General features: G+C 36.7%; 1 long non-coding RNA gene across 1 annotated transcript; it reads left to right on the top strand.

Annotated features, from left to right (window-relative positions):
- Nucleotides 1-18,275: 18,275 nt before the first annotated feature.
- On the top strand, nucleotides 18,276-20,658 carry LOC126811231 (uncharacterized). Its single transcript, XR_008786038.1, has 4 exons — nucleotides 18,276-18,606; nucleotides 18,985-19,103; nucleotides 19,347-19,421; nucleotides 19,676-20,658. It is a non-coding gene; the product is annotated as an uncharacterized LOC126811231 (long non-coding RNA).
- The last annotated feature ends 3,375 nt before the right edge of the window (nucleotides 20,659-24,033 follow it).

Raw genomic sequence — 24,033 nt, 5'->3', positions numbered from 1 at the left:
AATGACAGAAGAATTCGCTATACTATGGTGGCTGATTGGTATCATGTCATAATGTCGTGATGTTGCATTTCATAACGCGACAACCCGACAACACATTTCTACCCGACATCACGACAACCCGACAACCCGACACCACGACATTTTTACCCGACATCACGACATTTTTACCCGACATCACGACATTTTTAGTGTCGTGATGTCGGGTAAAAATGTCGTGATGTCGGGTAAAAATGTCGTGGTGCCGGGTTGTCGTGATGTCGGGTTGTCGACTTGTCGACTTTCATGATCAATGTTGTGAGCGGCCACGGTCATCTAGAGTACTGTCCCTTTGATATTCATAGATTCACACTCACATTGCAGTTTATGTCCCTGGCTTATGATCGTAAAAGCTACAGTTTATTAATAATGGATGAAAGTACAAAGTATTGGACGCCTACGACTACCCCCTGGATAAATAAACTTGATCTCATATTCTGTTGTTTAGATCTTCTACTGTCTGTTTATAATCTTTGAATTGTATTTAGCGATTGAGCACAATAATAAAAAACACAGCACAATCTATATGGAAATCCTTTATATACATATATGACATATATCGTCACGACGTTTCGACAAATATTCTCTTATTGTTATTAATTACAAGTGTCTCAGAAAAGTAGGACGTTAAACCCCATTTCATTTTATTACAAGTGTGTCTTAACGTCGTGCTATATGTGTACAGGAGCCGCAGTGGCTAAGTGGGTAAGACGATGGCTCGCTAGCCTGGATGTCGCGGGTTCGATACCGGTGTTGGCCGAGAAAGTTCATCGGGATTTCCGACGTGGTTTCCCCTTGTCAGTGGTGCAGGACAGAGGGCCTGACTGGGACAGTCGTCTAGTCGGTGGGATGGGACGAACAACAAAGGTCCCGTGTACATATTGGCGTGCACGTAAAGGATCCCTTGGCAGTTGGAATTCGATATAAGAGTAGACAATGTGTACAAACAAGTTGTTTCCCATGTAAATTGTGTTGTGTTTTTTAAAGTCGGTGTATATTGTCTTGTCGGCTTTATCAGATTTGTTTTGTGTGAAGTGCGGTCCTCCTGTAGTTTTCAAGTATTACCATAGATTTATCTGGTACACAATTGAAGAAATGAAATGAAACGAAATGGGGTTTAGCGTCCTACTGTTCTGCTCCTAAACTGGGTTAATGAAGACGGACATACGCCATACAGTGTGCTATGGGGGAAATTTTGCCCGGGCCTACTCTTATATCGAATTCCAACTGCCAAGGGATCTTTTACGTGCACGCCAATGTGTACATGGGACCTCGATTTTTCGTCCCATTCGAACGAATAGACAGCTTGTTAGGCCCTCCGTCCTGTCAGAATGGAGTAATTTGAATGAATTTTCAATATTTTTATTTTACATGATCTATTTTTGAACTATTATAGTAAGAATGGTCATCTCTTTATCTAAATATTATATAATGTATCTTTAATATTAGTTTTATTATTGTTGTGATTAATCTACAACTGATATAACATCGCGTGAATTATGAATGCAGTCAATGTCTCACACTGTATAAATTAAGCCCCCCCCCCCCGAAAAAAAACCAAAAAACAAAAAAAAAACAAACGAGCCTAACTAATGTGGTTTGAATCTATCATCTCGTCCGTCTGTAACGAATACATTTTATAGTCAGCCATTTTATTAAGAGTCATTTTCCTAAATATTTTGTACTTGTACGTCGTGGGGGGGGGGGGGGTCCGTAGATCAGTAGTATAATTAACATGTCTACAATTCGTTTGGAAAAGAGAGACAGAGAGAGAGAGAGATAGAGAGAGGTTTAACATCCACACGACACAAACTAGGTCATATGATTCAATTTTATTTCAATATTTCTCTTGCGCGTAGGGCCTGTAGCAGGTGGGGGGGGGGGGGGGGCAGAGAAAAGCCACGAGGTTGGATAGGCGATTCCACTCCTTGTCACAACTGAGGAATCGAAACCACGCCAGTTGTACATTTTATAGTCAGCCATTTTATTAAGAGTCATTTTCCTAAATATTTTGTACTTGTACGTCGTGGGGAGGGGGGTCCGTAGATCAGTAGTATAATTAACATGTCTACAATTCGTTTGGAAAAGAGAGACAGAGAGAGAGAGAGATAGAGAGAGGTTTAACATCCACACGACACAAACTAGGTCATATGATTCAATTTTATTTCAATATTTCTCTTGCGCGTTGGGCCTGTAGCAGGTTGGGGGGGGGGGGGCAGAGAAAAGCCACGGGGTTGGATAAGCGATTCCACTCCTTGTCACAACTGGGGAATCGAAACCACGCCAGTTGACTCAATGACAGGCCATATGATACAACGCGTACGCCCAAACCATTCGTCCATCTCCCCCACCCTCCAAGACGAAAGAACCATCGTCGAAACGTAGTATGTTGATCAAACAGGAAATGTTGTTCGATAATTACGTTTAGTTGTGCGAAATGTTGTGGATTAGTGCTAAGTGTTTTGTAAAGGTCTTAATTATGGTAATAAGTCCAATGCAACCTAAAACATGTTCATATTAATTATGCTAATTGTTAAATATTTATATATAGCATTAGAACTTTTAACAGAGAGAAAAAGTCACAAATTAGGTGTGTGTGGGGGGGGGGCGGTCGGGGGCATACGTCGGTGGGAACTAACATATACTACAATTTTATTTCCATAAATCACACTCCACACGTAATCACTCCATAGAAGATACCGTCAATAGGGAAGGGAGTGAGGTCTGTCAAGGAAAGGCAACTAGTCGTTTGTATGGTAAGACTGGGCCTCTTGTACCCGTTAGTGTGCACATAAAGATCCAATGACAATTGGAATTCAATGACGAAATGAAAGGAAATGACGAAATGAAAGGATATGGGGTTTAACGTCCTACTGTTCTGCTTCGACTGGGGTAATGAAGACCGACATACGCCATACAGTGTGCTTTTGGGGAATTTTGTTAATATCTGTCCAATTTCTAGAACTGGAAATGGAGACTGGTGCCCCAAGATGTATTATACTGTACCGAGTAGATACTTTGGCATTTCTCTATTCTATTAAAATGTATAGTCCTCCTTAACTTGTATTTCGATAAAACAAGAAATGTTTTTCGATAATAACTGTTAGTGTAATTTGGTGTGAGAAAGGATGTGGATGGGTGCTAAGTGTATAATGGAGGTTGGATGACCGAATGGTCAGCACGTTCGCGTTGTTTTATAAGGTGTTCATTGAGTCAACTGGTGTGGTTTCCATTCCCCGGTTGTACGTTACAAGGAGTATGACGTTAAACCCCATTTTATGTTATTTCCTAACAGAAAAATAAGAATGAATTTGTATGCGGAGAGAAAATTTAAATTTGTTTGTATTTTTGTTCTCTCACAAATTTAGAGATCAATACAATTACAGGTATATCATTTTAAATTTTACAGATTATTTATTGTACTAGATATAAATGCCAATTTTGTGCAAGATGGGTAAGATGCTGACTCGCTAGCCTGGAGGTCGGGTGTTCGATCCCTGCATTGGCCGAGAAAGTTCATCCATCGGCTATTGACATTATGTAAACATATCGATATAGCTTTTGTCGACAAGAGTGGTGAATTTAATGCGCCAAGTCGACTTTATTAAGTCGATATGTTGTAATATAACTCATGAAGATGACATGTTTTAGTTCGATATGTTGCGATATTATTTCAATAAGTAGTGACCCAAATACGTTTCCATAGCATCGATGTTTTAAGCTGTATAATTTTGTGCTCGAGATAGTTATGTCGAGCGCGCGAGATAATTAACTCGAGCGCTCGAGATACTAAGTCGAGCGCTCGAGATAATACAATCGAACACGGGTCAACCGATGTTTTAATCTGTATAATTTTGTGCATTATTTAATGGTAAACTTGCAGAACAAAGATATTCATTTGTTCGTTTTTACAGCCCATCCAAAGCTGCTATGACGGAGCGCCCCCGCCCCCCCCCATACACTCACACCATCCCATGCCCATGGGCTATAAGGAATACATATGCCAAGTTCCAAGAGCGATCCATTAAGAATTCTGGCCTGTAGGCAACACACAGATATACAAAGAAAAAATGGGTGTGGCGTTGATCCTGGGGGCCAAGCAATCACAAAAAACCCCAATAGGGGTCATCCTCTAGGAGAAACACACACAAAAATTTGGTGTGGCTCTGTCCCACGGGGTCGGAAATGCACCAAAAATAATAGAAGTCATCTTTGGGGTATAAGGAATAAGTATGAAGAGTTTTCAAGATGATTGATTAAGAATTGCGGCCTGTAGGGCCCGGGGATTGAATGTAGAAGCCCGGCAGGATCGCGCCACTTGGGCCAGAGTAAATTAGGCAATGATCAGGTCCTACATATGAAATAAATAACCTTGGGTCAGACCCGAGCTTCTAGATAAGAGGAAATGCCAGTCTCTCCTAGCAAAACTCTGTAACCTTGAAATATACAATTATTGATTCGTATAATAACATGCGATATACTCCCTACTTGGAAGCGGGTAAATATAACGGGAAATATTTAGTGGTGGTGATGAACATGGGATGGAGTGTGTGTGTGTGCGTGTGAGTGGGGAGGGGGCCGCTCCGTCACTGCAGCTTTGGATGGTCTGTAAAAACGAACAAATGAATATCTTTGTTCTGCAAGTTTACCATTAAATAATGCACAAAATTATACAGATTAAAACATCGGTTGACCCGTGTTCGATTGTATTATTTCAAACGCTCGACTTAGTATCTGGAGCGCTCGAGTTAATTATCTAGAGCGCTCGACATAACTATCTCGAGCGCTCGACTTAGTATCTCAATTTCTCGACTTAGTATTCGAGCGCTCAAGATATTAAATTATTTTTGCGTGTCCAAAATCAGCCACCGTAATATCATAATAGTCTATTTCTCAAAAGTGCCCATACTTTACTTTCTCAATACCCACCACAGTTTTACCACGCTTTTGACTTTCTTAACGCGCTCTGAGATCATTTTCCGTCGCCGTAGCAGCGTAGTAAGGACGCAAACTCGGTCTGACGGGGGTATTACCCCCCAGTTTATAAGCGGTTCAGTCGTCGGCATTCATTATGCCAAATTAAAAAACAGCAGACGCCCAGGCCTAATAGGCCCTAGAAAGAACACACAATTTTAAACGCCTCCCATTTTAGTCACGGTGCTGCTTTTGCATGCGAATTGACAATAATTCCGAAGAGAAATTATCCAAATACGTGTGTACAAAATCAAGCACATTCTGAAGAAATCATATTATTGCTGTATTCGTTACCGCTTGGAAATATGGTGTTTCCCACTAGGAAATAGTAAATAACATACTTGTCGTGTTCGGCTGCAACAAGTGGGGAAATCGACATGGCTATCATTATCCCGTCAAGGATTATTAAAACCGCTAATCGCCATTTGTGAAATTTAAATCGCTAAAAGGAATACCAGTCTAAAGAAGGTTCAGCTTTGTTCAGTATTTACAAAGAGATGATGAATTGAAAATTTATCAGCGTTCGGCATCCAATGCAAACGATGTAAACAGGCCAGTGTAATTCTTAAGTATTGGTAAATCTTTCGATGGGCCATTGTCAAATCCAATTCAAACTAGGAAAATATTTACATATACCGTTGATGGCCTATATATTGGTTTTGTTTTCTTAATTAAATGTACATTAAGCCGTGCAAAAATTAGATAGGGCCTATTGTCTAAAAATGCAAATGTCAATGAGCGGCACGGTCAATTAGCTTAGCATGGGTCTACTGGTAATATCTAATACCCCTGTCAGACCGGGGTGGCGACCTTACTGCGCTGCTGCGACCGTACGGCGATCAGAAAATGCACAAGGTCGCCGGCAAACGTGAACACAACGCGAGAAAATGTCCCAAAAAATTACAAACTTGAAAAAAGTCGTGTTCTCATAGCTTTCCAGTTCAGATCGCAGAACCTTGGCGTTTGTAAATCAGCGATCATTGGCGACCATGGTGACCACAGCACTATAGCTGGTGTTTCCACCACGCTTATGGCGATTTTAACGCGCTCTAAAACCATTTTCCGTCGCCGTAGCAGCGAAGTAAGGACGCCACCCCGGTCTGACGGGGGTTAAATATTAATTGTTTTGGTATGTAGACATCTAAATTCAAAGAAACGTACGTTAGTCCCGAAACGAACTAGTTTTTGCCGAGTCTTCTCTCACGTTACTGAAACATTTTTGTTAATACAGACCGTACCATCCTAAAACCTGAACTACCGTACAATAACAGGTTAGACCTTATGATAGCACGCGCTAACCAATAGGCCATCCACCACCACCCCCACCCCCAACCGGCATTTAACTACAAAAACAGTATTATTACCGTTCAAAAAGTTCAACTTTTACGCCATGTCGTGAACTTGATATAGGTCTATCTACCCGAGTAGAAATCACGACTTCCGAACCAATTTTGTAGTTACGAACGCTACTTACCATTTCGTTAGTCGTATTTCCCATAAAACCGAGGAGTAACGAATACAGCAAGTTAAAACAGTGAAAATTCTCTTTGTCGAACCATGGTCCATAATCGAACGTAATCAAAGTATACACTAAGTTTCATCACTCTCGCTTAATTAGAATCAAAGTTATCGTGTCCCAACGCATCAACCAATCAAATTGCTTAGCCTAAGCAGAAAATGTTCAGCTTCGAACTCCATCAATGGATTCACCACTCAGCAAACCTCAGCATATTCCAGTACCCTACATCTAGCCTCGGCTGTATGACAAAGTCCGCCATTGGAACTACTTTTAAGTTCCTGGATTACCAATGGCGTTGCCCATGACGACGCCTTTGAAGAATGTTTTATAATACAAATATTTCAAAGTCTGAAGCTGTTTTTCTTGCAAGTTTTTCCGATTTTCTTCAAACAAGGACAACTTTGCACTGAAAATTTTACACACGCATCGAACGAAGCAAATTTTGATAACTTCTTTTTGAAAGCGACACGTTTTCCTGATAAGCAATTGCATAGGCTTAGGTACATATCACTTACCGTCATACAGCCGAGGCTAGATGTAGAGTAACGGAATCTGTCTAGGTTTGCCAAGTGTAAATTCACTTAATTAACATCTACACCAAGTTTGAACATTCTGGCTAAATTAGAAGGAGAGTTATTGTGTCCCCAAAAGTGTGACGGACATACAGACAGACGGATGGACAGACCCATTTTAATAGTCCCCTGCTTTTTTCGAAAGGTTGGAGACTAAAATACGCGGGAAATAAACGAATCATGATCATCAAATCGCATTAACCCCATTTTTCGGCGTTTGCTGCACTCAGACACCGTGATTTCTACCCATATGGTCTACATTAACAGGACAGATTTGTAAAATGACAACTTTTTGGCAATTTAATCTGATATTTAGAAATAAATGGTGTATCGGTATTGTGCAATCTGGATCTAAACTCGAAATTTCACTTTTGACTTTGACAATTTCACATTATTAGGACATTAGTAGCGACAATCAATTTGATTGGTCGAGACTTTAGAGTTCGATAACATTGATTCTAATTGAGTGAGAGTGGTGGTGAAACTTCGTGTATAGTTTCATTACATCAATACCTTGACTAAGTTCGATGCTGAGCATTTTCTGCTTAGGTTAAGTAGAGATTTCAGCCTGGTTGGTCGAGAACTTTGAATACAATAACTCTCCTTCTAATTGAGGAAGAATTTTCAAACCTGGTGTAGATGTCTATTAGGTGAAAGTCTTGACAGTGTTCGATTATACGCATTTTCCACGAAGGCTAAGCAGATAGACTTTGGAACACGATGACTTCGGTTCTAATTGGGTGAGAGTGATGAAACTCAATAGATTCATTATAGCAATACCTTGACTAAGTTCGACGATGAGAATGTTCTGCTTAGGCTAAGTAGCGATAACAGTTTGATTGGCCTGATTTTAATTGAGGTAGAACGTTTAAAGGACAATATTGGTGTCAGTCATTATAAAATATGTGATAGAGCTCGTTAAATACATCCCAAATATAATTTTAACACAGAGATCATTGCTACGGGAGATGTGTAACAAGCACGTGCAGAAACGGTAAGTGATGTCAAACATGAAAAACACGAGTTGTCCTTCTATAAAACTGACTGAAGTAACGAGCGGTAACATACAAACGATCGAATTTCATTTCACTGATAATTCAGTTGAAGATGAAAAGTTGTTATATGAGACGATGAGAGGATATCTGACAATTCCAAAAAAGAATTGGCTGCTAAAGTTAATAACCGATTGACTTTAAATTGATACACGGTGTTTAAGGTCACGACAGGAAGAATCCTAGTTATTTTCAATCATTTCCGATAATTACTGTCAGAGTTATGACCCTTGACCACTTCGAAAATTCTTGTGGATGCTCTACAGGCTAAAGTTAATGTTTGATTGGCTTTAGATTTACGCACAGTGTTTAAGGTCATGACACAAAGAAGCTTATTGATTTTCAGCGATTTCCGATTAAATCCTTTGAAAATCACACCTAACTCTAAAACTAAATGCAAGGAACAGGACTGTTTACATTGAAACACAACTACTTCCTGCCCTGCGTACGCGAAACTACTAAAAGTTCTATTCAAGAGTTAACATATTCTGTATATAACTGTTTTCTAAATATGCCTTGAGGGTAGCTACAACACGACAATTTTTGTTTTGTATCTTCCCCATCTTGTTCGTAAAGAAAATGTAATTTTTCAGATACCTGATGACATTTATACTTATTGTTTCAATAGATTCTAATACACGCTTTTGCAGTTAAAATGAAAGCTTTGATATCTGCTATGCAGATCTAGTTAAGCTTTCATATTTCATATAAAATCTTATTGTTTTTGTTAAGATTATTATTAAGCTTTCTATGAAAGCTTATTGTTTTTGTTAAGTTACTATTATTATTAAATTTTCATATTTCTTATGAAAGCTTATTGTTTCTGTTAAGATTATTAATATTTCATATTTCATATTTGAAGGAATGCCCATCAAATGTCGGGCTTAGAATTTTTATTTCTGGCAAATGATGGACGCCATTTTGAATTGAAAATGAAAAATACTGAAAAATCCACATTAATGGGCTTTTAACCCTATCGACATTAGAACCCCATATAAATTTAAAGAAGTCAGTGTTTATTGCCTTAATCATATCAATAGAAGGATTTGGTAGTGAGATAAATATATGTATTAACTTTGGTAGTAGTAAAGTTTTTATTACAGTAATTCGACCTATCGGACTCAAAATTCGCCGGTTCCATTGTGTTATTGAGCTTTTAATTTTAATTAGCTGTTTGTCAAGATTCAACATTATGATAATGTTAAGTTCAATAGAAAAGTCTATGCCTAATAGAGAGAAGGAAGTAGAACCCCAATATAATTTCCATTTATCATGATGATAGACTTGATTACTGTATTTTTTAGAACCTATCCACACAATCTTAGTTTTGAAGCTATTTATTTTTAAACCAGATATGCTTGCAAACTGGTCTAGGGTATCTAATGCTGAGCGAAATGATTGTTTCGATCCATCTAGAAAAAGAGTGATATCATCGGCATACTGCGAAATGACGTGTTCTGTTTTTCCTATAACTATTCCTCCAATGAGCTTATTATTTTTAACTAAAATGGACAAAATTTCAGCACACAATATGAAAATGTAAGGGGCAATGGGATCACCTTGTCGACAACCGCGCTTAACATTGAAGGATTCAGACAGATGTCCACTTTGTATAACAGAGGATAGGATATTATTGTTAAAAATCTTAATCCAATTTTTAATTGTATCGCCAAAGTTAAAGAAGTCTAGGACTTTATAAACAAAAGACCAAGCAACTGAATAGAAAGCTTTTTCAAAGTCAATAAGAATTAGTAGTCCCGGTATGTCATTATTTTCGATGTAGTGAAGTAAATCAAACAAAAGCCTAGTATTTTCCCCAATGTATCTCCCTCTTATGAAACCAGTCTGAGAATTGGATATTAAAATATTTAAAACAGATTTTATTCTATTTGCTATGACACCAGATAATAGTTTATAAAATACATTTAGTAAGGTTATGGGTCGCCAGTTGGTAAGAAGATGTCTCGGCTTATCACCATTAGGGATGCAAGTTATTACTCCAAATCGCTGATCAATAGACAGTATTCCTTTGTCATAAATGTCATTTGCAGCTCTGAGGATAATGGTTTTTAACTGACCCCAAAAATGCTTGTAAAAGTCAGCCGGGAATCCGCTAGACCCAGGTGATTTGTTTAATTTCATTTTGTTCAAAACTATAAGTAATTCCTCTTCAGAGATTAGTCCTTCTAAACTGTTAGATTGTGTATCGTCCAAAATAGTATAATTAAAATTGTTCAGCAGTTCGTTAAGGTCATAATTATCTAGTTCTAATTCGCGATCATTATAAAGTGAGGCATAAAAGTGTCTGACTTGTTTTAGAATTTCTTTCTGGTCTCTAATAATATTCCCATTTCCCGTTTCTACCCTGTGAATTGTTTTATTCATAAAATTGTTTAGTTCTAAATTGCAGAAATATTTTGAAGGTTTTTCACCATCCTCAATCCATTGAGCTTTAGATCGAATTACAACGCCTTTCATATAGCCATTCCGAATATTTTCAAGATCATTTTTATGTTCGGTTAGTTTTATTAGTTCTGATTTTAGTTTGTTTTGGTCTGAAAGGGATTCTCTACTTTTTGTTTCACCTTTTTTGTGTATAGAATACGACATAGAATTTGATCGTAATTCCATAATTAGAATTGACAAAAGGTCTGAATCCGAGATACTATATTGTAAGTCGTGTTCGTCAATATTAGGTATCATGTCTCTGTCAAAAATAATAATGGCGTATTGCTGTTTAACCTGGTTAATTGTATTTTTAATAATATTTGAATAGTTTTCATCTTTTAAGAGAGTATTATTAAATTTCCACAACCCTCTGCCTTTATCAAATTTACTTACTGAAAGTTCTAAAACTACAGTTGAATGATCCGATCGATACCCCGCGTATTTTCTATGAAATTAGTAAGATTATCTGAAGTTAAGAAAAAATCTAATCTAGCTTGTTTCTTTGGTCTCTTTTTTTCGCCAAGTGTATCTTCTTAAGTCAGGGTATAAAATTCTATAAGTTGTCAAGTAAATTAAATTCTGTCATAACGCTTAAAATACAGGACCTTGCTTTGGGATTGTTAATATGTAAGTAATTGTCAGTATCTATTTCTGGTTTTAAAACAAGATTAAAGTCGCCACAAATTATATTAGAGTTACTTCCGAATTCTAGTATAATACTTATTCTTACCAAGTCATAGAAATCAGGGAGGTCTTGATTAGGGCCGTAAATATTTAAAAGGCTCATTCGGATTCCTTCAATATTAAGGTCAATTGCCAATAAGTTACCATTTTCATCTTTTTTGGATCGATGTATTGTAAATTCAAAATTATTTCTGAAAAGTACCGCAACACCCCTCGAATTAGTGGAATAAGAATTAAATAGACACTTATAACCCCAAAGTAATTCAATTTGAGTTTCATCTTGTGTGCTGAAATGAGTGTCTTGTAAGCAGATTATATTATAATTGTGTTGTTTATAAAAATTGAAAACATCGTTTCTTTTACGTTTTGATCCTAGACCTTGACTATTAATTGTTATTATTTTTATATGATTACTTATTAAAATATTTCTTAAATTTTAATTTAATAGAAATATGTAATATAAGAGAATGACTTGTTAATAACAGACAATAACCTTGATAGAACCATGTTTTCTTAGGTACAAACAACATTTTGTTACGTAAATGTAGAGGGAAAAAATAATTAAAAATGTATGTTAAAAATATGAGAAAGTCTATTTTTAGTTTTACCATTTTTTGTAGAAAGACTTTTCTACAACATTAAAAGAATTGGTTTTTGAGTGAGTGAGCATACATTTTATCAGAAAGTATACATGCTAATGTATTGTGCCAATTAAAAGACTTGAGTGTCATTTACTTTAAAGACCAGCACAACACTCAAAACTAAACACGGTAACTTAGGATGAATTAGGTTGGAATTGTGCTTAATACACCTTAATATTTTTAGAGGTTTGAATTTATAAGTTTAGTCAATTTTAGTGACACATTCATTATCGGATCATTATCGGAAATTGTTTTTCCAGTTACCTGACTGATAACTTTTATTACTGTCGCTTGCAAATTAGTATTGTCTGTTTGAGTTAAATTTAATATTTTTATATTAGTTTTTCGGCTATACTGCTCGTTGTAGTTTGCCATACAAATGGCTTGATTGCTAGTGGCTTTTAGTGCATTTAACTCTTGGGTGACACTGTCTAGTTTACTTTGAAGCTTTTGGTTTTTATTTTAATGACACTTAAGTCAGTCGTACACGAGCAAAGAAAATTTGACAAATTTCTTTGACGGTCTCTTCAAATTTTCTTTGACCGTGTACGAAGCCAGCAAATGACGATCACAGCGCCACTTTACATGGTTGGTCGGTACTCCGAAAGAACCGCATTCATAGAACAAAAAGAAAGCCAACTAGTGTACAAAAAATTCAGAATAGTGATTTTAATTCCGAAAGAGCGCTTTTCTTGTTTCGGTCCTTATACTCCTTACTTGAAGTGTTCCATAAGCACTCGCGACTTCGCAGTCCATCTAGCAGGATTTCTACCGTTCGATCAGTCCAATTAATAGGCATATTTGCAATTTAATTAACGAGACGATAATCGAAAGTTCAACTACTTTTTCTTTGCACTTACCCGCCCCTGCTTCGAAAAATGAAAGTGAAATCATTAGATGTGTGCGCAGATTTGTGGCAAATTTATTTGACGGCATATCGTACACGAGCATAAGTTCCAAATCTTTGACACATTTATTTGACGAAAAGCTATGCATGCCAGCTTTTGTCAAATCTCATATGGCAAATAAAAATGTGGCAAATTTCCTCTCGTACACGAGCAAATTTCTTTGAAAAAATCTCCATTTGTCAAAGAAAATTTGCTCGTGTACGACGGGCTTTATACTATCTTGTTGTTTTTCAATTTTCTCATGCGCTTCGTTAGTCGACACTTCAATTGTTTTAATTTCAGCGGAGATAGATTCTTTAACTTGGTTATATATAACACTTACTATGTCTTTCATCATAATTTTGAAGTCGTTCTTAGTCATCATTGAGTCCATTTTTTGTTTAAGTCCGTCGACGACTTCTGTGAACTCACCAATATCCATGAACGGGTCTGTTAAATCCGACTGTGTGGAACTTTCTCTGATTCGTTTCTGTGGTTGACCAGTGGACATATTGCAGACAGTTTTAACTTTGACACACACAATGACCTGAATACAGGCGAGAGCAGGTAATCAGTTGTTTGAGTTAGCTTTAGTTGTGGTCACTGCAGTGTTGTATAGCTCAGTATTTACCTGTCACGGATGAGTAATCACTACTGATAATCTTCAGAAAAATTAATTTGTCCAAATTCAGCAAAGTTTGTATTTTAGATTAGAATTTTTTTTTATATCATTTATCTAGCTTCTTAACTTTATCTGTACAAATTTTTACAGCTCACACTCATTTACAATTTGTATAAATGCTAAAACATTGTAGACAGTCTTCCAGGTGTGACTTGTCAGGCAGCCATCACATGTCTTAAATTTGGATAGCATATGATACTGATCTAAAATAACAATTAACATCTCCAGTAATACTTTTAATTTGTGATGGTCGATTGATTGGACATCTATTCACATTACTAGAATTATTGTCAACTCTATTTACTATATTAAGTTGTGTACATATTCTGCTTGTTTCAACATGAGATATAAATACATCATCATCTATTTCATTTATGGGTTTTTCATTGAAAATTTCATTACTATTGTCATCAATTAATACCTCATCATGTTCATGTAAAGATCATTAAAGATATTTATACCTGTTACTTCAAACTGTGTATTCATACCGATTTCCATTGATTCAGCTAAATTACAGCAGTGTGTATAAACATCTACAATATCTTTCAATTCAATCAGTACTGATGATCCATCTGGAGTTAAGAGACCCACTGAATTTCTGGAATTGCTATCAAATATATAATACATTTCATTTCTTTTCATGATTACAAATGCATTGCCGCCAAAAGTTATAAAGCATGACTCATATTGTAAAAGACATGTCTGCAGAGCTTCATACAATGTCATAGATAATTCATTGTTTTCAAAAGTACAGTCTCCAGTAAGCACCAGTCCTACTACAGAATCCAGCTGAATATCTATATTAAAGAGTTTTTAAAAAACAATAAGGTTTCTTGGCAATTCAGATATCAAAATATACCGGTTATCCATTGATGAAGAAGATTGCAAAAAACTGTATAATTCATTACCAGCTATTAAAATCTTATCCAAGTCATTTGTATTCCATGAACAGGTCTAATTGCAGAAAAAAAAAAAGCAACTAAAGAATTTCCAGGACATTGTGTGCCACTAAATATACCAAATCTTACCTGATAAAAACTACCATAAACATATTTATAATTATTTACCTTGGACTTAGATATTTCCTTCCTACATGAAGGGGGGGGGGGGGGTTGGATGGCCGAATGGTTAGCACGCGCGCGCTGTATAATACGGTCTGTCATTGAGTCAACTGGCGGGGTTTCAATTCCCCGGTTGTACGTCGCCTGTCCAACCTCGTGGGTTTTCTAAGATTTTGTGCTTAGGTTAGAGTGATTAATAATTTGATTTCTAGATGCTGTATAAACATAAATATGTAATTAAGGAATCCACTTCTTTGGGTTTGAGGCAGATGACAGCAGTCTCACCATCGGCTTGTTTACATTTTATAGCTATAATTTATAATCATAATAAAGTTGCTATACATTAGATACAAGTAATATTTCTTCTTCAACTGTAATCTCAATCTCATTCCTATAAAAAAAACATTAGAAAGTTTCTATGAGAATTATACTTGTGTTAGCTGCTTTTGATTATATTCTATATATTGTCTGCAGTGTATGGCGAATATTGAAATTTAGTTCCTCCTATCTTTGTAAACATTGTAAGGAATTGACTATATTTCTTTTAGAGATAAGACTTTCACTCTAATGTAATACGCACACAGACTACAAATATTTATAATATGTATATTTTGTATATTTTCAGATCTGAGGCTTTAGACTGGTTAAACTCTGGTTTATTGGTTAGTGGTAGTAACTTGACAGACAGTATAACAGATTGGCTAACTGTTCTAATTTACTTAGCTTGTATATCAGCTTTGCAAACTGATATACGTTGAAACACTCTGCTTGGCAACACTGTCTTATATACGAATCTGCTATTCAATAGGATTGTGACGTTCTATTGTCTTAGGAAAAGGTCATTTTTTGAAGAACAATATTAAACCAAATAACATGAAAACTATAAGAAAAAAAGAAAAGAAAAGAAATAAAAAAAAAAAAAAAAGAAATAAATATTTTAGTCAGAAGGTTGTAGAATCCCTTTTTCAATAAGTCTAATTAAAGGGAAATAACTCCAGTTTTCACTGAGTGAAATTTTAATTATGCGTCAAAGACAAAGAAGTCTGTAACTGCCGTAGATTCATATATGTATTAGATTAGAAATGGTGAGCCGAATGTCCGTATTTGAGAGACTTGGTATGCAAGTCTATGTGTTTGCTGAAAGTTGGAGTATTCATTGTTTAATTTAGAATTAATTACCGTTCTACTTTATATCTAATTAATATTACTTTGTTACATATATATACCTTTAGGTTAATTTCTAATAGGTTATCATATTTCATTAAGTATGAATTAGGTCATTTATTACTAATTTAGGCTGATTTGGTAAGCTCTAGCATATCAAGGATTACTCCAGCGCACAACGTTTTTCCCGGGCAAAAATGGAGGAGCCATAGAATTTTTGTGCGTGATAAAGTTAGAGTTTTCACGGTGACATTATTAAATATGACTGTTTTAACTAGTTTGCATTGATCTAGTTTGCACGTGGTAAACTTTCTGGGCCTGATGATGCTGTATACAGAGCTATGGGGCGCTATTGCACTTTCGTACCTCTACCAGTTCCCGTGGTCATAGGCACTTGAAATTTTCAGAGGATGTTAAGGGGGGCTAGCAATGACCACACACCAAATTTCAGCCAAATCGATAAATAACTTTTTATTTTACCGACCTTTTAATTTCTAACGAGAGAGAACTTCATCCGTTTGACGCCATTTGCTTTGTTTACTAATTAGACTTGAATAACAAGACACTAAGACGGAAACCGACTCGAATAACAAGACACTTAGACGGAAACCGACACACTGCACTAGCTGCCTAACACTGCAGTTCATAAAAATTAATATAATTTTCGTATACTTTAATTTTTGCGCGAAGCTACCATTTTCTATAAAATACTATTTGGTGTTGATCAGTGGATTGGCCTTTAGGTGTAAATATTGCCGTGACCTTGATTTTGACCTTGAGGCCAAACTTCCCATCCATATCGGGGCCTTTGCGTTTATGCTTGCCGTGGCCTTATTTTTTACTGTATTATCAAAGTAAATGTTCGAGGTGAAAGCAGAGATGACGTCCTTCAGAAAAGATAATTGGGTCAAAGTCGTAGGTCAAGGTCATGTTACAGAAAACTAAACTCAAACTTTTCAAAGACGGAAACCGACTCGAATAACAAGACACTTAGACGGAAACCGACACACTGCACTAGCTGCCTAACACTGCAGTTCATAAAAATTAATATAATTTTCGTATACTTTAATTTTTGCGCGAAGCTACCATTTTCTATAAAATACTATTTGGTGTTGATCAGTGGATTGGCCTTTAGGTGTAAATATTGCCGTGACCTTGATTTTGACCTTGAGGCCAAACTTCCCATCCATATCGGGGCCTTTGCGTTTATGCTTGCCGTGGCCTTATTTTTTACTGTATTATCAAAGTAAATGTTCGAGGTGAAAGCAGAGATGACGTCCTTCAGAAAAGATAATTGGGTCAAAGTCGTAGGTCAAGGTCATGTTACAGAAAACTAAACTCAAACTTTTCAAAGTCATTTTTGGGACATTTGACCTTGACTTACGACCTTGACCCCGTAACCATTTTCGAAGGCTATCACATTGGCTTGAATCATGAACGTTTAACTTGGTCCTGTCGCACACTGCTCGGTCAGAAAACGGTCAAACGCAGAGGGTCCGTGTCCGAAAGGAAGTCAATGGGCGTGGTCAATGTGAAAGGTCGTGGTGACCTCCACTAGTCACCGTTAACCATCCGTAACCTTGACTCTGACCTTGAGTCCAAATGTCCCATCCATCTCGGGCCCTTTGCGTTTATGCTTGCCGTGGCCTTATTTCTAACTGTATTATCAAAGTTAATGTTCGAGGTGAAAGCAGAGACGACGTCCTCCAGAAAAGATAATTGGGTCAAAGTCGTAGGTCAAGGTCATCTTACAGAAAACTAAACTCGGACTTTTCAAAGTCAGTTTTGGGACATTTGACCTTGACTTACGACCTTGACCTCGTAACCATTTTCGAAAGCTTTCACCTTGGCTTGAACCATCGACGTTTACTTTGGTCCTGTCGCACACTGTTCGGTCTGAAAAGGGTCAAACGCAAAGGGCCCGTGTCCGAAAGGAAGTCAATGGGCATGGTCAATGTGAAAGGTCGTGGTGACCTCCACTAGTCACCTTTAATCATCCGTGACCTTGACTTTGACCTTGAGTCCAAACTTCCCATCCATCTCGGGCCCTTTTCGTTTTTGCTTGCCGTGACCCTATTTCTTACTGTATTATCAAAGTTAATGCTTGAGGTGAAAGCAGAGACAACGTCCTTCAGAAAAGTTAAAAAGGTCAAAGTCGTAGGTCCAGGTCATGTTACAGAAAACTAAACTCAAACTTTTCAAAGTCAGTTTTGGGACATTTGACCTTGACTTACAACCTTGACCCCCTAACCAATTTCGAAGGCTATCAACTTGGCTTGAATCATGGGCGTTTACCTTGGTCCTGTCGCACACTGCTCGGTCAGAAAACGGTCAAACGCAGAGGGGCCCGTGCCCGAAAGGAAGTCAATGGGCGTGGCCAATGTGAAAGTTCGTGGTGACCTCCACTAGTCACCTTTAACCATCCGTGACCTCGACTTCGACCTTGAGTCCAAACTTCCCATCCATCTCGGGCCCTTTTCGTTTATGCTTGCCGTGACCCTATTTCTTACTGTATTATCAAAGTTAATGCTTGGGGTGAAAGCAGAGACAACGTCCTTCAGAAAAGATAAATGGGTCAAAGTCGTAGGTCAAGGTCATGTTACAGAAAACTGAACTCAAACTTTTCAAGTTCCTACGACCACGGGAACTGGTAGAGGTACGAAAGTGCAATAGCGCCGAGCTATGGTTGCCACTTAGCATTTAGTGTTTATGCCGGCCGACTAACGGTTCAAGATATTTCTTCGGTCCGGTGACGTCAATATGTTTCTGTCCATTTCCATTCGTTTATTGGTCACGTGACCATTTTTGGAGAGTTCGGATCGTCCAACCTCTCCAATTTTTCGACCGGTGCGATTGCGGAGAGTGACGTAACAAGATGGCGGCAAGGTAAGAAATTTCCTTCCAAATTTTACAAATATTTTACAAATATGAATCAGTTTCGTTGTTTTCTGACGATAATCTCACCCTACAGTCGCCTCAATCGCTTCGTAATCTTATTTGTCGATAGAATTTTGCCTCGCCTCACGTCAAATCGCTGCATTTCAGAAGCAAACATGTAATCGACTGTATGACATGTGAATCAACTTCAATTCGATTAGAGTTTCAATAGGCCTAATAACAACAACGTCCAATAAATCGGATCATCGCCTCTAGAGGCCTGAATGAGAGATTTTATAATAACATCGTCGGCCACTTTCCTCAATTAATTAGCTACATCAGATTTAATATTGTTAATAACTGTTGTTTTTTTTATAAATATTTTAGCAACATGTGTGATAGTGCTCCAGGCATTGCTTTAAAAACAGTGCATCTAAAAATTGGGGAACAGTTGGTAAAATTTGAAGTTGGCCTAGATGTTTTTGATGCTGTGGTTCTTCGTAAAGGTATGTTGGTTCAAAATTTTAATTTAAAAAAGCCTAAGAAATACTTCTTTCATATATGGCCTACTCATATAAACATATTCTGTGTTGTTGTTTTTGACCAATCATTCAGAAAAATAGACTTTTGAGTAACAAATAATTGAATAGGAAACCAATATTGGATTAGATTTCATATTGCCTAAAAATAGTTCTCCTCCTCTTGACAGCTGATTATCAAATGAATGATTTATCTTGATTGTTTTACAGATGAAAATGTTATTAGACAGCTGGTAATTAATTACAACCAATTTGCAAAGACAAATGGAGGGAATAATAATGCAGGTAAATGCAGTTTATAAATTTCTAGTTGATGCTTTGTGACTCCATCATCATGAATGGCCACTATTTAAAAGCTGGAGTCATAAAGGTAGTATTGGATGTCTGAAAATGTGGTAATGACTATTTAAGCCTTTATCAATATAGAGTAGTAGTATAGTATATATTTAATAACATTGTAAAATATGTCTCATAATTATTGACTAAGATCAAATAGCCTATATGTATACTAATGAGTGTCATATATTATTTTCTTTCAGAAGCTCTTTTGGGTACATCAGCTTGCTCTTCTGAGACTGTTGCATGTAATTCTAAGACACCGGTACTTGATGCTAATACCCCAGTACTGTCTAAAACCAGCTGTGCTTCTACTGCATCTGAAACCATACCTAGTTCGCGGTCAGCAGTAGTTGGAAGTGGTAACTCTGATGGTGAAGGTCTTGCAGCACATTGGACCAAAGCCAATACATTACATCTTATCGACTTGTATAACAAGTATATCGATAAAGTTAACAGTGGGAAAATGCGTAAAGTGATTCTATGGAAGAAAATAGCCACTGACATTGGTAATTTTACTGGAGAGTAAGTTAGAGGACGCTGGAAGACAATAACAAGCGGCTATAAACGGGTTAAAGACCAGAAGAATAAATCTGGAAATGGCCGTGTGACTGATTATGAGTATGAAAAAGAACTGGATGAAACTTTCGGTGAATCAGCAGCTAACATAAATCCAATTACACTGTCAACTATGGATGAAGAAACATCTGCTATTATGGAGGAATCAGATACAGAAGATTCATTTATTTCCATTCCAGAGGCCCCGAACAAAAGACCTGCCGAGAAACATAATTCTGATACAGCACCAAGAAGCGTAATTCGACCTCAGCAGCCGAGGTCATATCATATTTGCAAACCATGGACGAGAAGGATGAAGAAAGACAAGAACGTGAACTTCAAGCCACACAGAAAATGCACACTGAAAAAATGGATTTGTTGAAATCCATTGTCGGAATACTGGCAAAAAAGTGAACATTTTTAGTTTCTAGTCAGTAGTTCAAAGTTTCTGATTGAACACTTAAAAATGCACAAATAGTGTCATCTGTGATTTTTGTTTTATTTTGTTTTATTTGTTTTATTTTGTTTTAAATTTTTTGTTAATACTCATTTTACTTGTTCATATTTTATTTTTTTATAGAGTAATTGAGAACTTACTCTTTGTATTCAAAAGACGCCAATTAAGATAACAATTCCATTGTAATGATTTATTTTCAGTCAAGAAATAAAGTTTACATTTATAAAAATATTCTTTTCAAAGTGTTCACAATCTTTCAATATAAAGGCAGTGCTTTTTGCTATAATTGACACAACTTTAGGCAAGTTATATTTTATTACTCTCCAACAATCTGTCGTCTCAAGATGTCTCTTTTGTTAGCACCCTGAGCATTATTTTCCAAGACACCTGCTGGATTATGTCCCAGGTTATCATTTAAACCATTCTCTTCGATATTTAGACCCTCAAGATCATCATTTGACATGATGCATACATTGTGTAGGACAAAACAGGACACAATAACTTTGATTGTTTTCTTAACTGACCTACAATTCAACAACATTAGTCTTCGAAATCGACCTTTAACTCTCCCAAATGATCTCTCAATGATTGATCTATTACTTGATAAAAGATAATTTAATCTTCTCTGTGCTTGAGTAAGATTACCATCATTTCTATAGGGTATGATCAACCAACTCTTACAAGGATATCCTCCATCCCCAATTAAATGCCTCTCGCCAAAAAGATGATTATTATCCCAGAGATCGCTGTTTCGTACAACACGACTATCATTCACACTGCCCGGCCAGCCCACATACACATGGGTATAGCTCATGTCTTCACGACAAACAGCCTGTATATTCATAGAATAATACCCCTTCCTGTTTATGAAAACCTGTTTATCATTTCTTGGGGGGGGGGGGGCTTTTATTTCAACGTGAGTGCCATCGATAAAGCCAATAATTCCAGGAAACCCATTCTTGTTGAAATAATAATTACTTATTACTGCCTTTTCTTGATCATTTGGCCATTTTATATAATGTCTGCGCAAATGAACTCCAAATGCATCAATGACATTGCCTATACATTTAATAACAGTCGACTCGGTTATGTTAAAACGATCTGATATCTGCTTTGATGTGTCCTGGGAACCGAGGTACCAGAGAGTTACAAGAACTTTTTTCTCAACTGGGACAGGTGGTTTTCCATGCGGAACTTCTGGCTCTTTTAAAGATGGGCACGTAACTACTTGTCTGCATAATATCTCGTAAGTGGATGGTGCCATTCTAAAAAGTTTCTTAAAATCATCCACCAAGTAATTGTCCACTATATCTGCGACATAGTTGCCAATCTTAATTCTGTCTGATCGCATTCTGAAATTATAAAATGGAAAACTAGAAAATCCGACCTGGCAGGCCCCCTTTTGCTCGGGTTTACAATTTTATAATCTCGCAAGAATATCCAATATGACTGGCGAAGGCTCATTCAATTGACCAGTTGTAGTCTGGAATACGTAACGATCGAGGGATAGAACCTAGTTTTCTAAAAACAGTTGTCTGTCTCAAAATCAGGCATAAACTAAATTTGATTTTGAATTTATTTTTTTATCTATCTTCAAAATACAGCCCATAACCGGAGATCCAGATATTTATTATACCCCCAAATGATTAATTTAACCGACTTACAATGTTGACAATAAAGCAATACGTCGTCTTCTTTTGACGTGCTCTCGCTGGCAATTTGATGGATCCAGGAGGTTCTCTAGAATCAAAACTAGAGTTACAGTCGCCATTTTGGTTCTCCACCTGTACTCGATTACACCGTAAACGCGGACAATCCGGATTGGAGAACGTGGAGAGTCCGGACTGCATAATCGAATTGGCCCATGGACTCATAATTGGATTATGATGATGTGACGATATCAGCGGTAAACGTATCTTATTTTAGACCCTGAGTATTGGTCGCAATTACTTTGTTCTAACAGTCACATACGTTTATTATTTATGACGTCTACATAATTTCTGATGTGACGGTTGATTCACAGATGTGGTAGAAATCTAAGTATCTAAGTAATACCTATCCGGTTGTGATTAGTATTTGAGCATTTAAAATGAAGGTTACATAAGCTTCAAGTATTTGAGTACTTAAAAAGAACAGATATGATGTAAACTTTATATGTATCCAGTTTGAACAGTTACTTTTAATAAATTTGTCAGCAGTAATAAAACTCGACTTATCAACTTATTTATCCTGTGAACCTGATATGTAAATTCTAACCGCCTAGACCTCCCTCCTCCATTCCGATTTTGTGCCATAAAAGAGGTGTCGGCAGCTATAAAGTCTAAAGCTATTTTGAATTTGAAGACGTTTGCAAAAAAATAATAAAGTTGAAAATGATATGACAGCACAAGAAAGATCAAATAACAGTGGTGAGAATACAGTAGATAAATGTTTACAGAATATGATAAAATCAGATACCGGTAATGAAACTTCATGTAGGAGAGCGTGGGAGAAATGGGGTTTAACGTCCACTCGACACAAGGTAGGTGAATTCGAGACTAACACATGGTTCAATTTTATTTCAATAATTCCCTTGCGCGTAGGGGTCTTTAGCAGTGGGAGGAAACCGGAGGACCCAGAGAAAACCCACGAGGTTGGACAGGCGACGTACAACCGGGGAATCGAAACCCCGCCAGTTGACTCAATGACAGACCGTATTATATAGCGCGCGCGTGCTAACCATTCGGCCATTCAATCTCCCCTTCATGTAGGAAGGAAATATCTAAGTCCAAGGAAAATAATTATAAATATGTTTTTGGTAGTTTTTATCAGGTAAGATTTGGTATATTTAGTGGCACACAATGTCCTGGAAATTCTTTAGTTGCTGTTTTATTTTCTGCAATTAGACCTGTTCATATATGGAATACAAATGACTTGGATAAGATTTTAATAGCTGGTAATGAATTATACAGTTTTTTGCAATCTTCTTCATCAATGGATAACCGGTATATTTTGATATCTGAATTGCCAAGAAACCTTATTGTTTTTTTAAAAACTCTTTAATATAGATATTCAGCTGGATTCTGTAGTAGGACTGATGCGAACTGGAGACTGTATTTTTGAAAACAATGAAATGTCTATGACATTGTATGAAGCTCTGCAGACATGTCTTTTACAATATGAGACATGCTTTATAACTTTTGGCGGCAATACATTTGTAATCATAAAAAGAAATGAAATGTATTATATATTTGATAGCCATTCCAGAAATTCAGTGGGTCTATTAACTCCAGATGGATCATCAGTACTGATTGAATTGAAAGATATTGTAGATGTTTATACACACTGCTGTAATTTAGCTGAATCAATGGAAATCGGTATGAATACACAGTTTGAAGTAACAGGTATATATATCATTAATGATGCATTAATACATAGACATGATGAAGTATTAATTGATGACAATAGTAGTGAAATTTTCAGTGAAAAACCCATAAATGAAATATATGATGATGTATTTATATCTCATATTGAAACAAGCAATTTTTTCTTTTACATACTGAGCGC

The sequence above is a fragment of the Patella vulgata genome, chromosome 2 (genome assembly GCF_932274485.2).
Source record: "Patella vulgata chromosome 2, xgPatVulg1.2, whole genome shotgun sequence".
Lineage (NCBI taxonomy): Eukaryota > Metazoa > Mollusca > Gastropoda > Patellidae > Patella > Patella vulgata.
This window is presented reverse-complemented; position numbering and strand designations above follow the sequence as displayed.